We start from the raw sequence: 11,047 nt of genomic DNA on the forward strand, positions 1-11,047 counted from the left end.
CCGCATTGCAACTCCCCGACTGGCAGGTCCGTACTGCGCTCCAGACGCATTCCAACTGACTGGCAGCCCGAACTCGCGACCCAAACTGGCTTACGACAGGCAACGACCGGTTAGTAATAGCAGTAGAGTAAAGATACTACCAGAGGGGATATATTGATACGCGCTGCTATCGCCGCTCACGGTCAGACAAAGCAGCAACTCAGTGACACCAGTAGTTTAAATTAACGTAGTGAGGTGGAAGTATGTTGAAAACAGGGTGTAAAATACATGATGGCAAGAACATGAGCCACGCACGGCTCAAGTACGACGCTCAGTTGCGGAAATCGGACAACAATTGTGAGGCCCACAGAAATAATTGCATTATTCAGTTGTTTCGAGTACTCATTATTGCAACGTGCCTGGTTTGGTATGCACAAAATTGGCAACGGAATTTTAATTCAATCTGCCACCTGGCAGTGCATGTTGGCGTGAAAAAGTCACAAATACGCAACTCATTTGACCACGTTCAACAAGGACTCATGCTGAAAACTAATGGAAATGACAAACAAAATAACACCGCAATACAACAAATGAAAAATTACAATATCAGCATTAAATTACGTTAAACATTTCATCCATGGAGACTATTTACATACTGCACCTTCTCTCTCCGTTGTAGTTCTCTTGTATCTTCGTACTCTAAACCACTCGTTCCGATAGTTTCTGCGGCATTGTTTTGAGCTGAGTCCGTAGCGGTTGTGTGTTAATTCCTGTTTGAATTTTCTCTTCGTAACACCTGCCATGGGTTAGGTGGCCTCAGTACCACATACTCGCTACGTTGGTCATTCCATTGATTTTGACTGTTAGATGTCCTGCTAATGTTTTGCTGTTGGTCCCTAGAATCCTGTTGATCCTGGTCCGAGTTCTGTTGCTCTCTCCAGTTTCCGTTTCGTCAGTAGTTGTTGTTATGGTTATAATTTCCTCGTCTCGTTCTATTCTCCCATGACGGCTGGTTATTCCCATTGAAGTTTGAATTTTGGTTTCGATTCGATCGATGTTTTCCCCCATTTCGTCCACCATCATTCCTCTCTGGCAATTCTGGCCAGTTACGGTCATCATTTCTACTTCTTTCCCGCGAGTTGTGAATTTCATTCACGAACTCCAGTTCGCACTACGCATTCTCGAAAGCTTCGATTGAATCGCTGCATCTACCGATGAGCAGTTGCTGGTAACGCAAAGGTAATTTACTGTAGCAGTGGCTTATAATTTCCTTGGGACTGTACAGTTGATCCAAGAATCGGTTCTTCTTGACCAGGGATTCGAAGAATTTGACAGGAGTGCGGAATCCTGATGCTTCTCTTTCCTAACATGATCTCCTGTTATCCTGTCCTGTGTGTCTTGCGACCAATATGTGCCAAGGAAAGCGTCCTTAAACTCCGCAACTCCGCGCATATGTTCTGCAATCGACCCTTATAAGAAACCACAGATAAACTGGAGTTTGTACTTCAGTGGCCAAGATTCTGGTAGCACGTAATCCAGGTCTTTGGATGTAATGCGTTGTTTTCCTCCTTGTAGACTTGAAAATACTGGGTGGAGGACGTTCTGAAGCCGCTACGGGACATAGACGTTCACACAGGAGAGGAAAGTGTTGCTAGCTTTTTCATGGTAGCCGAAGGACTTACTACAAAAACAAATTAACATGTTGGATATAACGTGAGTCGTCGCAAACCGCCATGTACACGCAATGGAAGAAAATATACACTGATTGCCTGGAAACATAGATTAGTGCAGATTATCATATGAACGGGTGGGTGACTGACATTCTGATTTAATTGGCCTCTAGATTTTTGTATTGTATCAGACGTTGCGATCAGCCAGCAATGTCTCTGAATAGTGTGCTAAAGAATGAAATTAAAGTTAATAGGAGAGAGAAAATCAGTAGCACAAGAAGACAATGTGGTGAAAAATGCGTTAAGTAATTCAACCCTGAATAACCAGGTTTTGCAGCACGGATTGCTGTGGGACAGAGTCAGTTCTGGAAGGTACCAACAAGCATGTGGAGTCATGGCTGGCTGCAGTGCCATAGCCGGCTGACCTAGGTTCGACGATGGCGCGTACAGTCTGCTCGAGGTGGGCCCTCAGCTTCTCGACTGTGTCTAAATCAGATAAATTTGGTGGCCAGTGAGTACAGTGAACTCATTCTGATGCTCTTCAAACTACGCCTGTACGCTTGAGCTGTGCGACACGTTGCGTCGTCCTGCTCTAAGATGTCATAGTGCCGAGGAAAAACAAAACTGCATGTAAGTGTGGACATGGTCTCCAAGGATAGATGCACGCTTGTGTTGACCCACTGTGTATTCCAGAATGACGCGATGACCCAGGCAATGCTACGATCATAACGCTACTTTCGCTGGCCAGGACCCTTCCTACTACTGTTCCATGGAGTTTACTTTCAGATGTTTCACGCAGTTCACGCCAACGGCCATCTGTCCGATGGAGAACTGAGCGTGATTCATCTGTCAAGGTACCTGTCGCCACCCAGTGGACGCCCAGTTGCGGTACTGGCGTGCAAATTCCAGACTTCGTCTCCGATGAACAGCAGTCGTAATGAATGCATAAACCAGGCACCCGCTGAACGGTCGTTGAGGAGACACTGTGGTAGCCCCTTGGTTCATCTGGTCGGTCAGTTACTCGACAGGTGCACGTCTTTTACCTCGTACACATCTTCGCAACCGTCGTTCACCGCTGATACAGGGTGTTTCAAAAATGACCGGTATATTTGAAACGGCAATAAAAACTAAACGAGCAGCGATAGAAATACACCGTTTGTTGCAATATGCTTGGGACAACAGTACATTTTCAGGCGGACAAACTTTCGAAATTACAGTAGTTACAATTTTCAACAACAGATGGCGCTGCAAGTGATGTGAAGGATATAGAAGACAACGCAGTCTGTGGGTGCGCCATTCTGTACGTCGTCTTTCTGCTGTAAGCGTGTGCTGTTCACAACGTGCACGTGTGCTGTAGACAACATGGTTTATTCCTTAGAACAGAGGATTTTTCTGGCGTTGGAATTCCACCGCCTAGAACACAGTGTTGTTGCAACAAGACGAAGTTTTCAACGGAGGTTTAATGTAACCAAAGGACCGAAAAGCGATACAATAAAGGATCTGTTTGAAAAATTTCAACGGACTGGGAACGTGACGGATGAACGTGCTGGAAAGGTAGGGCGACTGCCTACGGCAACCACAGAGGGCAACGCGCAGCTAGTGCAGCAGGTGATCCAACAGCGGCCTCGGTTTTCCGTTCGCCGTGTTGCAGCTGCGGTCCAAATGACGCCAACGTCCACGTATCGTCTCATGCGCCAGAGTTTACACCTCTATCCATACAAAATTCAAACGCGGCAACCCCTCAGCGCCGCTACCATTGCTGCACGAGAGACATTCGCTAACGATATAGTGCACAGGATTGATGACGGCGATATGCATGTGGGCAGCATTTGGTTTACTGACGAAGCTTATTTTTACCTGGACGGCTTCGTCAATAAACAGAACTGGCGCATATGGGGAACCGAAAAGCCCCATGTTGCAGTCCCATCGTCCCTGCATCCTCAAAAAGTACTGGTCTGGGCCGCCATTTCTTCCAAAGGAACCATTGGCCCATTTTTCAGATCCGAAACGATTACTGCATCACGCTATCTGGACATTCTTCGTGAATTTGTGGCGGTACAAACTGCCTTAGACGACACTGCGAACACCTCGTGGTTTATGCAAGATGGTGCCCGGCCACGTCTTTAATTTCCTGAATGAATATTTCGATGATCGTGTGATTGCTTTGGGCTATCCGACGCATCTCGTGGTCGTGCGGTAGCGTTCTCGCTTCCCACGCCCGGGTTCCCGGGTTCGATTCCCGGCGGGGTCAGGGATTGTCTCTGCCTCGTGATGGCTGGGTGTTGTGTGCTGTCCTTAGGTTAGTTAGGTTTAAGTAGTTCTAAGTTCTATGGGACTTATGACCACAGCAGTTGAGTCCCATAGTGCTCAGAGCCATTTGAACCATTTTTGGCTATCCGAAACATACAGGAGGCGGCATGGATTGGCCTCCCTATTCGCCAGACATGAACCCCTGTGACTTCTTTCTGTGGGGACACTTGAAAGACCAGGTGTGCCGCCAGAATCAAGAAACAATTGAACAGTTGAAGCAGTACATCTCATCTGCATGTGAAGCCATTCCGCCAGACACGTTGTCAAAGGTTTCGGGTAATTTCATTCAGAGACTACGCCATATTATTGCTACGCATGGTGGATATGTGGAAAATATCGTACTATAGAGTTTCCCAGACCGCAGCGCCATCTGTTGTTGAAAATTGTAACTACTGTAATTTCGAAAGTTTGTCCGCCTGAAAATGTACTGTTGTCCCAAGCATATTGCAACATACGGTGTATTTCTATCGCTGCTCGTTTAGTTTGTATTGCCGTTTCAAATATACCGGTCATTTTTGAAACACCCTGTATCTATAGCCCGTCGTGCACCACGCCAGTTTGAATAGCACTGTTTTGCCTTGCACGGTATACTTTAACCACAGCGGTATACAAACAGTTTACAAATTTAGCCGTTTCGGAAAAGCTTCCATCTTTGGGCCGAAAGCCAGTGACCATGTCTCTCTGGACGTCAGGTAAATCGCACTGTTTTCAGCGTGCCCCCGATACGCTTTTTATAGTTTCCACTGCTAGTGCGGCCAACAGCCGCCTGTGAGTGGTTAGTGCGCGATGGCGTCGAAAAAAGGCGGTGATCACATCGATGTGACTGGACTATATAATTTGTGTATTAGTGTAATTTCGGCACCTTATTTTATTGTGATCATTCAGCAAATGTCCGCTCCCGGTAGCCGAATGGACAGCGTGACGGATTGTCAATCCTCTGGGGCCGGGTTCGATTGCCAGCTGGGTGGGGGAATTTTCTCCGCCCAGGAACTGCGTGTTGTGCTGTGCTCATCACCATCGTATCATCCTCATCGACTGCAGGTCGCCAAAGTGGCGTCAAATTGAAAGACCGGCTCCCGACGAAAGGTCTGCCCGACGGGGGGCCCTAGCCATACGAATAAACAAATAAAATTCAGCAAATAATCGCGGATAAGCCACAAAGAGCATATGCCAAACGATCTGTATGTCAGTTAAGTGGTGGTCAATTGTCGCTATCCTCCGGTGCAAATTGTTAGGCTTGTAAAAGCCTTTGTCACTGCCTACCAGTCTAAAAATTAATTTGCATAACAGATTTTCATAACGAAAACAACTTTTTTGCTTAACAGTCTCATCGTTTTTTATATTTTTGCTGTCTGACTGGGTACACCTAAGACAGGCATACAGCTTGTTCGGAAGACATTATCTAATTGTTCTACACCTTCACAGAAATTATTCCCTTGCAGAATTGCACACACAACAGAATGAACAATTGAAAATGCACTGCAACAATGACGAAAAAACGAGAGCATAACATCTTTCGACACAAGCAACAGAACACTTGTTATGGGACACTACGAATGTAGTGTGTGGGCATACAAGGTGAGAATATGGGTCTCGCGGGAGGCGTGCACGAGATAGTCCCTGCAGACGCGGTATCCTCTGTGCCCTCGGTGGCTCAGATGGATAGAGCGTCTGCCATGTAAGCAGGAGATCCCGGGTTCGAGTCCCGGTCGGGGCACACATTTTCGCCGCCCCCGTTGATATATATCAATGCCCGGCAGCAGCTGAAGGTATTAATATAATTCTAATTTCGTTCTAGACAGCTGCAGGTCATCAGTTGTGTCCATATAAGTATGTACAAATCCATATCTGTTTTCCCTACTGATTACGAATTATGATCCACACAGCGTACGAATGTTGCACATGAGGGAATCTGGCTCTCTTCTCTGCTTGGCGTGTGAAAGGACCGCTTGTATCGAATAGGCCTCAAACTGACCCTGGACTAAGCTGTCGTATCTTAACACACTGAACAGATTTCGTATAAGTGGAATCATCAAAATAAGACACAAAGTCATATCAGCAGATACATTCCCAACCTGCATCCACATACCCATTCGTACAAGTTAATCATTGTTAACCAAGATAATGGGCGCTTAAATACATATATGTTACCTTGTAAATACTCCAGTGAATTTACCGGGTCATCATACTTTTACAATTCTGAACTAGCTCCTAGATATCATAGCACCAAAGTATAAATGTTACAATGCGTGATGCTACTATAGTCGTCGGCCCTCAGCCCCTTTAATGTGCACGTTCATGCCAAGAAATTTGCGCTGTGCTTCGTGGTTACTCCAATGTTAGTCGCGAATTAGTGTTTCACCACTAACCGCCATTCATCTCGCTATAGCATGATTTCTCAGTCCCACAGATGGATGAGGGCTATCTGTGTTGTATCTCGTGCAGTGCTCTATCTGATGGATTATTTCGCTTTCACTGTGACAGAAGCGAACTGACAACTCGATTTAAGCCAGCAACTTGTACAAGGGTTTTACACATGTAGTATGAGCTTAGTGCCTGTTTTCATACCAGATAATTTAAATGGCTTGGTGTTAAAGAGTACTAACATTTCAAGCAGTATTTTATGTTAAATACACTCCTGGAAATTGAAATAAGAACACCGTGAATTCATTGTCCCAGGAAGGGGAAACTTTATTGACACATTCCTGGGGTCAGATACATCACATGATCACACTGACAGAACCACAGGCACATAGACACAGGCAACAGAGCATGCACAATGTCGGCACTAGTACAGTGTATATCCACCTTTCGCAGCAATGCAGGCTGCTATTCTCCCATGGAGACGATCGTAGAGATGCTGGATGTAGTCCTGTGGAACGGCTTGCCATGCCATTTCCACCTGGCGCCTCAGTTGGACCAGCGTTCGTGCTGGACGTGCAGACCGCGTGAGACGACGCTTCATCCAGTCCCAAACATGCTCAATGGCGGACAGATCTGGAGATCTTGCTGGCCAGGGTAGTTGACTTACACCTTCTAGAGCACGTTGGGTGGCACGGGATACATGCGGACGTGCATTGTCCTGTTGGAACAGCAAGTTCCCTTGCCGGTCTAGGAATGGTAGAACGATGGGTTCGATGACGGTTTGGATGTACCGTGCACTATTCAGTGTCCCCTCGACGATCACCAGTGGTGTACGGCCAGTGTAGGAGATCGCTCCCCACACCATGATGCCGGGTGTTGGCCCTGTGTGCCTCGGTCGTATGCAGTCCTGATTGTGGCGCTCACCTGCACGGCGCCAAACACGTATACGACCATCATTGGCACCAGGGCAGAAGCGACTCTCATCGCTGAAGACGACACGTCTCCATTCGTCCCTCCATTCACGCCTGTCGCGACACCACTGGAGGCGGGCTGCACGATGTTGGGGCGTGAGCGGAAGACGGCCTAACGGTGTGCGGGACCGTAGCCCAGCTTCATGGAGACGGTTGCGAATGGTCCTCGCCGATACCCCAGGAGCAACAGTGTCCCTAATTTGCTGGGAAGTGGCGGTGCGGTCCCCTACGGCACTGCGTAGGATCCTACGGTCTTGGCGTGCATCCGTGCGTCGCTGCGGTCCGGTCCCAGGTCGACAGGCACGTGCACCTTCCGCCGACCACTGGCGACAACATCGATGTACTGTGGAGACCTCACGCCCCACGTGTTGAGCAATTCGGCGGTACGTCCACCCGGCTCCCGCATGCCCACTATACGCCCTCGCTCAAAGTCCGTCAACTGCACATACGGTTCACGTCCACGCTGTCGCGGCATGCTACCAGTGTTAAAAACTGCGATGGAGCTCCGTATGCCACGGCAAACTGGCTGACACTGACGGCGGCGGTGCACAAATGCTGCGCAGCTAGCGCCATTCGACGGCCAACACCGCGGTTCCTGGTGTGTCCGCTGTGCCGTGCGTGTGATCATTGCTTGTACAGCCCTCTCGCAGTGTCCGGAGCAAGTATGGTGGGTCTGACACACCGGTGTCAATGTGTTCTTTTTTCCATTTCCAGGAGTGTATTACGAACAAGAAGACGTTATAAGAACAGACAAAACAATGCTGTGCTATTGCTGCAACCTTCATACGCAGATTAAATTGCTGTCGAAAAACGACATTCCGATACTGTATAGAGGAAGGTCCATTGATAGTGACTGGGCCAAATATCTCACGAAATAAGCATCAAACCAAAATACTACAAAGAACGAAAAGCGTCTAGCTTGAAGGGGGAAACCATATGGCGCTATGATTGGCCCGCTGCCATAGGTCAAACGGATATCAGCTTCGTATTTTTTAAATAGGAACCCCCATTTTTATTACGTATAGTACGTAAAGAAATATGAATGTTTTAGTTGGACCACTTTTTTTCACTTTGTGGTAGATGGCGCTGTAATAGTCACAAACATATAAGTACGTGGTATCACGTAACATTTCGCCAGTGCGGACGGTATTTCCTTCGTATCAAAATGGATCGTTCACCAATTCCGGAAAAGGTCGATATCGTATTGATGTATGGCTATTGTGATCAAAATGCTCAACTGGCGTGTTCTATGCATGCTGCTCGGTATCCTGGACGACATCATCCAAGTGTCCGGACCGTTCGCCGGATAGTTATGTTATTTAATGAAACAGGAAGTGTCAAGCCACATGTGAAACATCAACCACAACCTACAACAAATGATGATGCCCAAGTAGGTGTTTCAGCTGCTGTCACGGCCAATCCACACATCGGTAACAAACAAATTGTGCGAGAATCGGGAATCTCAAAAACGTCGATGTAGAGAATGCTACATCAACATCGACTGCACCCGTACCATATTTCTATGCACCAGGAATTGCATGGCGACGACTTTGAAAGTCGTGTAAAGTTCTACCACTGGGCACAAGAGAAATTATAGGACGATGACAGATTTCTTGCACACGTCCTATTTAGCGACGAAGCGTCATTCACCAACAGCGGTAACGTAAACCGGCATAATATGCACCATTGGGCAACGGAAAATCCACGATGGCTGCGACAAGTGGAACATCAGCGACCTTGGCGGCTTAATGTATGGTGCGGCATAATGGGAGGAAGGATAATTGGCCCCCATTTTATCGATGGAAATCTAAATGGTGCAATGTTTGCTGAATTCCTACGTAGTGTTCTACCGATGTTACTACAAGATGTTTCACTGCATGACAGAATGGCGGTGTACCTCCAACATGATGGATGTCCGGCACATAGCTCGCGTGCGGTTGAAGCGGCATTGAATAGCATATTTCATGACAGGTGGAATGGTCGTCGAAGCAGCATACCATAGCCCGCACGTTCACCGGAACTGATGTGCCCGGATTTTTTTCTGTGGGGAAAGTCGAAGGATATTTGCCATCGTGATCCACCGACAACGCCTGACAAAATGCTTCTGCGCACTGTCAATGCATGTGCGAACATTACGGAAGGCGAACTACTCGCTGTTGAGAGGAATGTCGTTACACGTATTGCCAAATGCATTGAGGTTGACGGACATCATTTTGAGCATTTATTGCTTTAATGTGGTACTTACAGGTAATCACGCTGTAACAGCATGCGTTCTCAGAAATGATAAGTTGACAAAGGTACATGTATCACATTGGAACAACTGGAATAGAATGTTCAAACGTACCCACGTTCTGTGTTTTAATTTAAAAAACCTACCTGTTACCAACTGTTCGTCTAAAATTGTGAGCCATATGTTTGTGACTATTACAGCACAATCTATCACAAAGCGAAAAAAGTGGTCCAACTAAAACATTCATATTTCTTTACGTACTACACGAATATGTAATAAAAATGGGGGTTCCTATTGAAAGAAACGCAGTTGATATCCGTTTGACCTATGGCAGCGCCATCTAGCGGGCCATCTGGTTTCCACCTTCAAGCTAGACAAGTTTAGTTCTTTCAGGTTTTTTCATTTGACGCTTATTTCGTGAGATATTTGGTGACGATCAATGGACCTTCCTGTATATTTAGAAGGGGTGGTCAGAAAGCTTCCGTCTAAGGGCGTCACAGCAGATTATATGCAGCGTAGCATGACCCCGATGCGGGTATGTAAGCACCGACACGTACGCTAGGGATTAGTGTGACATTCGTGTCTTTCCGACGTGCGGAAACGTGAACAGTGTCGGCGTTATTACTACATGCGTCCAAAGACGACCGACATGCTGTTATTCGTTAGTAAACTGCCGAAGGACAACCACCGGTAGATATCCATCGGATAGTAAACAATATGGATCAACGTGTCTGTCGACTGCCAAGGGGTGCTGTAGCTTCCTGATACCTCACGCAGCTATAGACGTAAATATCGTAACGCAGAAGTTATGCCATCTCAAGTCGTAATCACTCGAGTAGTCGCCCTATAGTCTTTGAAAAAGGCCCTGAAGGGCGAGAATGTGCAGCTGACTGGGACAGACTTCTTCACGCAGCAGGACATCGTGTTTTACCAAACGGGTGTCTTCATCCTGATGCTTCGGTGGGATGGTTGCCTCATCTTTCACGGGGATTTTGCATGACTGACATACTGATACTGGATTCGAACGGAAACTTTTCGATCGCCCCTTATATGCTAACTATTTATACAGAGGTGATGCGATACAGTATATAGACACGCGGAGAAAAGGTAGGTGAATTCTTAAACTGTCGTTCGCTCCTGAATTCACAGAGCACTTGCCATTTCCGACGCCATACGCTGTGTTCGAGAACTGCATAATTAAGGAGACGGACCTGAGGTTTCTGGAGGCTGTTGTCGCCAAATTTGACAGTAAATTATTACGCCATCTGTACTCAATCAGCTAAACGTAGGGCGAAACCTGACGAGAACGGGCATCAACAGAACAACTGAGAAAATCGGTCGGTATCGAGGGAGTCACACGTATCGCGGTGAACACATTTGACCGTTTTGTACCATATTTGTTCAACATATGTAAAACATTAATTCTTTACATATGAATGGAAAAACTGGTAGAAGCCAACCTCGGAGAAGATCAGTTTGGATTCCGTAAAATATTAGAACACGTGAGGCAATACCGACCCTAC

The 11,047-nt window shown here is 46.8% G+C and overlaps 1 non-coding gene across 1 annotated transcript; it reads left to right on the top strand.

Annotated features, from left to right (window-relative positions):
• The first annotated feature begins 5,601 nt into the window (after positions 1-5,601).
• Positions 5,602-5,676, top strand: Trnat-ugu (transfer RNA threonine (anticodon UGU)). The gene has a single exon. It is a non-coding gene; the product is annotated as a tRNA-Thr (tRNA).
• The last annotated feature ends 5,371 nt before the right edge of the window (positions 5,677-11,047 follow it).

The sequence above is a fragment of the Schistocerca nitens genome, chromosome 1 (genome assembly GCF_023898315.1).
Source record: "Schistocerca nitens isolate TAMUIC-IGC-003100 chromosome 1, iqSchNite1.1, whole genome shotgun sequence".
NCBI lineage: Eukaryota > Metazoa > Arthropoda > Insecta > Orthoptera > Acrididae > Schistocerca > Schistocerca nitens.